The sequence below is a fragment of the Xenopus laevis genome, chromosome 8S, assembly GCF_017654675.1.
Source record: "Xenopus laevis strain J_2021 chromosome 8S, Xenopus_laevis_v10.1, whole genome shotgun sequence".
In the NCBI taxonomy this organism is placed as follows: domain Eukaryota; kingdom Metazoa; phylum Chordata; class Amphibia; order Anura; family Pipidae; genus Xenopus; species Xenopus laevis.
Window position 1 is genome coordinate 86,586,242 of NC_054386.1, and position 7,669 is coordinate 86,593,910.

Consider the following 7,669-nt stretch of genomic DNA (forward strand, 5'->3'; position numbering starts at 1 on the left):
CAGCTTTATACACAAAGCAATATTTTTAGAAAGTGATTTGTGCTCCTATAGATATAGCTACAGCAAAAGGAATATCTGTACAAAACCAAAAATTGGTTTGGTACACAAAGAACCCCAGTACTAATAGCATTTATTGGAAATTTCAAGAAAGAAGGCATTGTTCCTGGAATTACGTTTTACAAACACCCTACTTTGTTTTTTTACAAATCCATTAGTAGTGGGGTCCTCTGTGTACCAGCCAAGATTGGCTTTCTATGGATATTTCTGCTCTTGAGCACCTGGGCTTTTCTCTTACCCATGAGAGTTCCGTCATATTACTGGAAGTCTTTATACTTTTGCATGAACAGCAAAAGGAATGACAGGAAATCAAACTCTTCTTGTCAATAAACTTGACTGTACATAAAGGGGCCCATTTATTTAGCTCGAGTGAAAGAATAGAGGAAAAATAGTTCGAATTCCGAATGGTTTTTTGGATACTTCGACCATCGAATGGGCTACTTCGGCCTTCGACTACGACCTTCAAATCGAATGATTCGAACTAAAAATCGTTCGACTATTCGACTAGTCGACTAGTCGAAGTCTCTTTAAAAAATTCTTCGACCCCCTAGTTCGCCACCTAAAACCTACCGAGGCCAATGTTAGCCTATGGGGAAGGTCCCCATAGGCTTCCTAACAATTTTCTGATCTAAGGAATATCCTTCGATCGATGGATTAAAATCCTTTTAATCGTTCGATCGAAGGATTATTCCTTCAATCGTTTGATCATAGGAATAGCGGTAAATCCTTCGACTTCGATATTCGAAGTCGAAGGATTTTATTTCGACAGTCGAATATCGAGGGTTAATTAACCCTCGATATTCGACCCTAGGTTAATGTGCCACAAAAAGTGCAGGAGTTACTAACTTTCTTTCTGAATTCTGAATTATTTTCTTCTGTTGGCTATTTTTTTTTTTTTTTATAACAATGAGAGGCAATGAAATTACAGGCAACAGAGAGAATTCGCACTACTAAAAAGAATTCAAAGCCTTATGAATTGAACATGGAATACATTTCCAATTAGAATCTAGAAACTCAAGGCCTAAAAGAAAATCTGCAACTGCACGGCATCAGATTGTCTGACCTCATGAACAGTGGGGGCAACACTGACATTGCAGAAGAAAATACTCAGGAGACATTCGCTAAAAAGTTACTCGGCCCAAAACAAATCTTCCCCCTAAACCCCAAACCATTAAAGGGGACCCGTCCCCCAAAGAAAAAAAATTCCAAATCCTATTTTATCACATCAGTCAAGCAAAATGAACTATAATTACACTATATAAATTATTTGAATCTTGTTTCCATCAGTCTGAGAATTCATAATTATAGCAAGCAGGCAGGAGCCATTTTGTGGACACTGTTATTAAGACAAGCCTTGTATCATCTCAGAATCTTGTTTGTGCACCAGAATGGGGGACCTGATGCCCATCCCCATGTCCTGGTTACACTATTAAATGGTTAAGAGAACGGGGGAATGTGGGGAGAGCAGTGACATCTAGGAAGTGCTGAATGGAAAGTGAAAGTAATTGTCTGCCCCGCCTCTATGCCACTGGCATAGAGGAGGGGCAGACAATATTTGATTGACAGCTGAGATTTTTAAATGAGCTTACAACAGCTATGAATGCTTCAATAAAAAATAGAAATTGGATTTCATGTTTAATTTGAAAAGGACTTTTATTATACAGATTTTTGTGTCTGGGTGACAGGTCTACTTTAAGAAAATCTTTTCTACATACATACAGTATATTGAAACTGCACATTAGCTGAACCCACACCATGATCTCTTGGTCCATTGTCCCTACTGTTACACTCCAATATTTAGAGCTTATGGAACCTTTACAGGATTGTCACTATAAGAGGAACAAGAGGAATTGGAACTTCCATGCTGGAAAGGATGAAGTATTATTTCTACTGTGAAGATGGAATATGTAGGAATAGTTCAAAAGGCATGAGAAAGAAAACTTGTAGTCTTGTTCTAATGTAAGGGTTCCACAAAATTAACGATCAGGGTCAGACTGGCCCAGCGGGACACCGGGAAAAAACCCGGTGTGCCCAACCTTCATGGGGCAGACCCCCTCTCCCCATATTGGGATTCCAGAGCGCACCTTCATGTGTGTGCCCCTCACAGTAGGGGGCGGGCAGGGAGGCTGGAAGGGGGCCCTGGACAGCGGTCCCGGTGGGCCCCAGGCCTCCCAGTCTTACCCTATCTTGGAATATCAGACATGCACTTAAATAAACATTTTAGCTTAGCCTTCAGGTGATCCTAAAGACGACCAAACTGGGACACTGTTGTGCAAAATTTTGAATTTAAAATTGAGCAAAGAGTGACTCAAAACATATTTGGCCAGATCTGACCTTTCAGACACATGTGGTGGCACTGTACATTATTCTGGAACCTGAAAATAAAAGAAATACCTAGAACAAATTTATTTTATACAGAAAGGAACCTAAGAATTTTCAATTTCAGAGACCCAACACATCACCACTTAGGGAATGTGGAAAATATGACTATACAGAGCCGCTTGTTTGCCAAGGTCGCCAAATAAGTGGATCTTTCATCAATATGCCTAACTTAGGTGGACAACATTGGGCTTTAATCTAATCATTGACTCTACGGCCAAACAATCAGATTACAACAGTGGGTATAAGAGCCATTGGAGCGAGGACCACATCAGAGCCGGACCAGGGCCAGCAAGGCACCCTAGGCAACCTGGCCAGTCACGGCACCGACTAGGACTTGCATGTGAGACTCAACACAGTGGACAGTTGGACAGAAAGGAGAGAGTTGACCAGATTAGGGGTAGCAGTCAGAAAAGGTGCCCCCTTAACCTTGCACCATAGGAACGTGCCTACTCTTCCTACCCAAAGTTCCAGCCCTGGACCACATCAACTTGCCAATGCACTCCCTGAACCAACTAGAAATTGAACCTGTCCAGTTGACCTCTGCCCTTTTATGGACAGTTATCGGTCAGGTGGGCCCATTGGAGGTCCCCATAAATAGGCAGATAAACTGCCTTTAGAGAGCATCAGGCTGGAGGCTCGACTCTGAAGAAAGTTTTAGAATTATTTTGTACATAAATGGTTTACCAACCAAATGGAATAAAATGCCATTCTTCAAGAATGGTGATGATTCAGTAATAATATAGTCTCACAATGACTATATAGGCTTCAAGCCAATCAGAAAACCATAAAGCATATAAATATATCACATTCACCACAACTAAGAATGGGAACCCCAAACTAGGAACAGGTAAAGGATCAACACTTAACAGATTATGTGGACTACTGTATGAACAGCACAGGGAATGAATCAAAGGTTTTATGCTAAAATACACTGCAGTTGATAGGAGAGGCCAAGGTCTTGTTACTGCAGAAAGAGGCAGGAAAAGAGTAATGTTTTTTTTTATATATATAAATGCTATAAAGTGCTGACTTTGAAGCTGATATGGTTTAGCTATTCAATTACTTCTCCAAAATTACTTGAGAAAGAAACAAACATATAAATGCACACATTGTATTCACTCCAAAACAAAAGGCAATCATTACCATTTCAGCAATTTGCATATACAATTTCAACACACAGTTGCACAGTACAATGTGCACATACAGTTATACATACCTATACATACTAGTGTATGCAAGAAATGTACACAGATACAAACAAAAGCACACAAACAGATGTACCGTTACAAAGCTTGATACTGACATTTTACACAGTGACACCAGAGTGTATACAATAAACATACAAATATATATATATATATATATATATATATATATATATATATACACAGGCACAAATATAAACATATGGAATAATATATACAGTATTTTTATACACACTCGTTAAATTATGGTCATGTATCTACAATGGCACATGCTCTGGGCTACAAATTATGCATACCAACCCCAAAATACATTTAAACACATACATGTGCACAAATGCATTCAGTATGCATATATTTTTTAAACGTTTTTGGACATCACATTCTGTCTCTTTCTTCATACCATACATGTTACATGTAGATCAGTGGTACATTGAACATAGACTGGTAACATCAACATCAGCGTCACATTTACCATAACAAAATCCCATGGATGAAGCACTGTATGTTAGGTCATTTTGCATGAAGTTTTTTGCGTTAACTAGTCTGTAATAAACACAAATCTAAGATCTACTATATGCTGGTTTGGTTAATCAGCTACGGAGATGTATGAATCCATACTTTGCAGTATATTTTATTAAATCTCAGGGGTATGTTCCAATCAGTGAGCTGCAAGTTAATAACATGCTCTCTCTCTCTCTCTCTTCTTTATGTTTCCAGATGTTAAGATGAATGGTTGGGAATTGATAATGTCTTGTATGTCTGGTGTATGTCTCCTGGCTTCTATCTCTTCTGCCTTTGCTTTACTGTAGGTTTGTTGGCTGATACCAGTATGTGGTTAGCATATCTATTGGATAAGCTTGTCTTATAATAAAAGTTAGAAGAGTGCCTCCTAGCTGATAGCTTTATATCACTATTTTGCTATTACTGTATGATGGTGATACTGTATTTTTAGGTTTTTTTGATCCCTTATCCGGAAAACTTGTTATCCAGAAAGCTCCATATTACGGAAAGGTTGTCTCCCATAGACTCCATTTTATCCAAATAATCCAAATTTTGAAAAGTGATTTCCTTTTTCTCTGTAATAATGAAACAGTACCTTGTACTTGATCCCAACTAAGATATAATCAATCTTTTTTGAAAGCAAAACCAGGTTTATTTATTTTTTTACGTTTTTTCTAGTAGACTTAAGGTACAAAGATCCAAATTACAGAAAGATCAGTTATACTGAAAATCCCAGGTCCCGAGCATTCTGGATAATAGGTCCCATACCTGTAGTATGTCTCCTGCTGGATATGCCACATTAGAAGCAGATATTGCTACATTGATGCCAGTTTTTCTGGCTGATGCTGTTTAGGAGAAGGATATGTATTAAATGGTACTCAGCGTTGTAAACCTGGCTGAGGCTCTTTTTTTTTGTGTTTTGTAGTGTTTTCTTTTGCAAAATAGTAGGTTTTTAGGTTTTTTTTTACACATTTTCAACACTTTATGGAGGTATATTGTCAACAGGCATTTGAATTTTGTTCCAACAGCGCCACCTGTTGGCCAGTTTCCAACCAGTCTGACCACCAAGTAGTCAAGGAAGTTGTCAGGAGAAAGAAAGAGGCTGCTCTGATGTTCTTCTGCTTAGGAAAAAAATAGAAACCTTTCGCAAATCTTTCTTAAGCAGAAGAAAATCAGAGCAGTCTATTTCTTTCTCCTGACAACTTCCTCGATTAGAGGAGATACATGTAAAATACTGGTCAGAAACTGGCCAGCAGGTGGCGCTGTTGGAACAAAATTCATTCATATTAACAGTACATGTATCATTTAATATCTTGGAATAAAAACAAAATAAATAATGAATGCAAATTACAAAAGTGCTTCGAATAGCACAATCATCAATTTTACATTCTCTTATTTTAAAGGTTTACTTATCCTTTAATATTCTTGGCTTCTTGGCTTGTGTCCCTCCTGATACAGTGTGTTGGTAGCATAATCCTCCTTATGTGTCACCTGGTTGATAGTTTATGTTTGTATGTTAAAACTTGACAATGTCATTATTACTATTTAAGTAATGAATGCTGCTAACATACACCCTGGCAGATAATGGATGCTGGTAGCATGTCTTCTAAAATGGAAATCGCCGGTAGGACGGCACTCGGAACGCTTCGTTTCCTGAAGTTGCCCGCAGTTTCCTTGTGAGGCAACTTCGGGCGATTTTGGAAAACAAAGTGCTCTGAGTGCCTTCCCGCCGGCTAGAATGAAAATCGCCGGTAGGATGGCACTCGGATCACTTCATTTTCTGAAGTCGCCCGAAGTTTCCTTGTGAGGCAACTTTTGGGCGACTTTGGAAAACAAAGAGTGCCATCCTACCGGCGAATTTCATTTTAGCCGACGGGAAGGCAGTTCGGGGAAGATAAGTCGCCCCAAAGAAGAGGAGATTTGTTGATAGGCGACAAACCCCCCCCGAATCTGACTGTGTGTCTCTGCCCTAAGAGTCAGGGCACGCAGGCAGATTCAGGGAGATTATTCGGCCAGCGACAAATCTCCTCTTCTTCAGGGTGACTAATCTCACCGAACTGCCTTCCCCTGCCAGCAGGATGGCACTCGGGAGTGCTTCGTTTTCCGAAGTTACCCGAAGTTGCTTTACAAGGAAACTTCAGGCGACTTCAGGAAAAGAAGCGCTCCGAGTGCCACCCTGCCGGTGATTTTCATTTTACTTCCGACGACTTCAGAAAACGAACCGCTCTGAGTGTCATCCCGCCGGCGATTATCATTTTTAGCCGGACGGGAAGGCAGTTCAGGGAGATAAGTCGCCAACCGAAAAAGAGGAGATTTGTCGCCAGGCGACTAATCTCCCCGAATCTGACATTGTGTCTCTGCCCTAATATTGTATTTTGATCAGTTGCTTCTGCCCGATAAGGAATAACGAATGAGCGCAAATGTCATCACCGATGACGATGAAGAGTGACATCATAATTCTATTCGGAAGCTGCCAGCTAGACCTGACGCTGCATGTTGCTGATATGTGCCCTTGCTCAAAATGCCAATTAGTGATGGTGGCACGTACATACGCCGTCATGCCTGTGTTTCTCGGCCGTTCAGCACCACGGACAGCAGCCTCCCCCCAGCATTGCGGTGTATGAGCTACTGCACTTACTTCAGCTGGAGCCGCTCTGCGTCATGTCCTACTCCTGCTCCCAGCGCTCCTCTTCGCTTCTTCTCCCGCAGTTGCCTCCGCCTCGGAAACCAATCAAAGAGCTGGCACGAAGGAATCATTCAAAGGGCGAGGATTACTCCATGTATGATGCCACTTGCGGGCTAATCCTACTCGGCTCCCGGCCTCTTCACTTGATTCCCCATAGCCAAGTGGTCGCCCCACCTTTCCTATTTCACAAGGTCCCCGGAGAGTAAGAGGGAAAAGGAGAGAGTAAGAGGGAGAAGGGCAGACCCTCCTTCTGCAGCAGCGACGAGTTGGGCGCCGACCTCATCCAATCCCCGGCTCGGTGTGTCTGGGACTCGGGTGGGGGAGCAGGGAGGGATCTGCTGGGGAGGAGGAGCCCAAGGTGGAAATCTTTAGCACTGCAGCAGCTTCATGGGAAATAGTAATAATAATAATAATAATAATAATAGGAGGTCACAGGCAGGAGGGTCCGGTCCAGGGGAAATAGAGGGATTGGGCTCGGAAGGCGGAGACTGTGCGCAAAGACGCAGCAGTGGTGAGAGGAACAGCTTTCACTTGGGGGGAGAGGGAGGATCGATGTTGCTGGACAGAAAGCAGAGTGAGACAAGTTCTACAGTGAGAGGGGAGTGTGATATGAAAGGCAGCTCAGAGAGTTCAGCCCATAGGTGTGGGGGGATGAGAGACCATACAGGATACAGGAAATAGATGGAGGGGAAGGTGTAGGTCAGGGGTCCCCACCCAACCCGTTCTACCCTTGAGCCATAATCAATTGTAAAAAGAGTTAGTGAGCAACAGAAGCATGAAATGTGTTCCTGGGTGGTGCACAGTAACAAGTGCTGTGATTGGCTATTTGGTACCACCT

At 41.7% G+C, this 7,669-nt stretch overlaps 1 protein-coding gene across 1 annotated transcript in view; it reads right to left on the reverse strand.

The window, feature by feature from the left end:
- Positions 1-7,371, reverse strand: part of lrfn1.1.S (leucine rich repeat and fibronectin type III domain containing 1, gene 1 S homeolog) — a 78,552-nt gene extending 71,181 nt beyond the window's left edge. Inside the window, exon 1 of the mRNA XM_018233367.2 lies at positions 6,784-7,371. The gene's annotated coding sequence lies outside the window, so the exon portion shown is untranslated. The remainder of the gene's footprint in view (positions 1-6,783) is intronic.
- Positions 7,372-7,669: the final 298 nt, after the last annotated feature.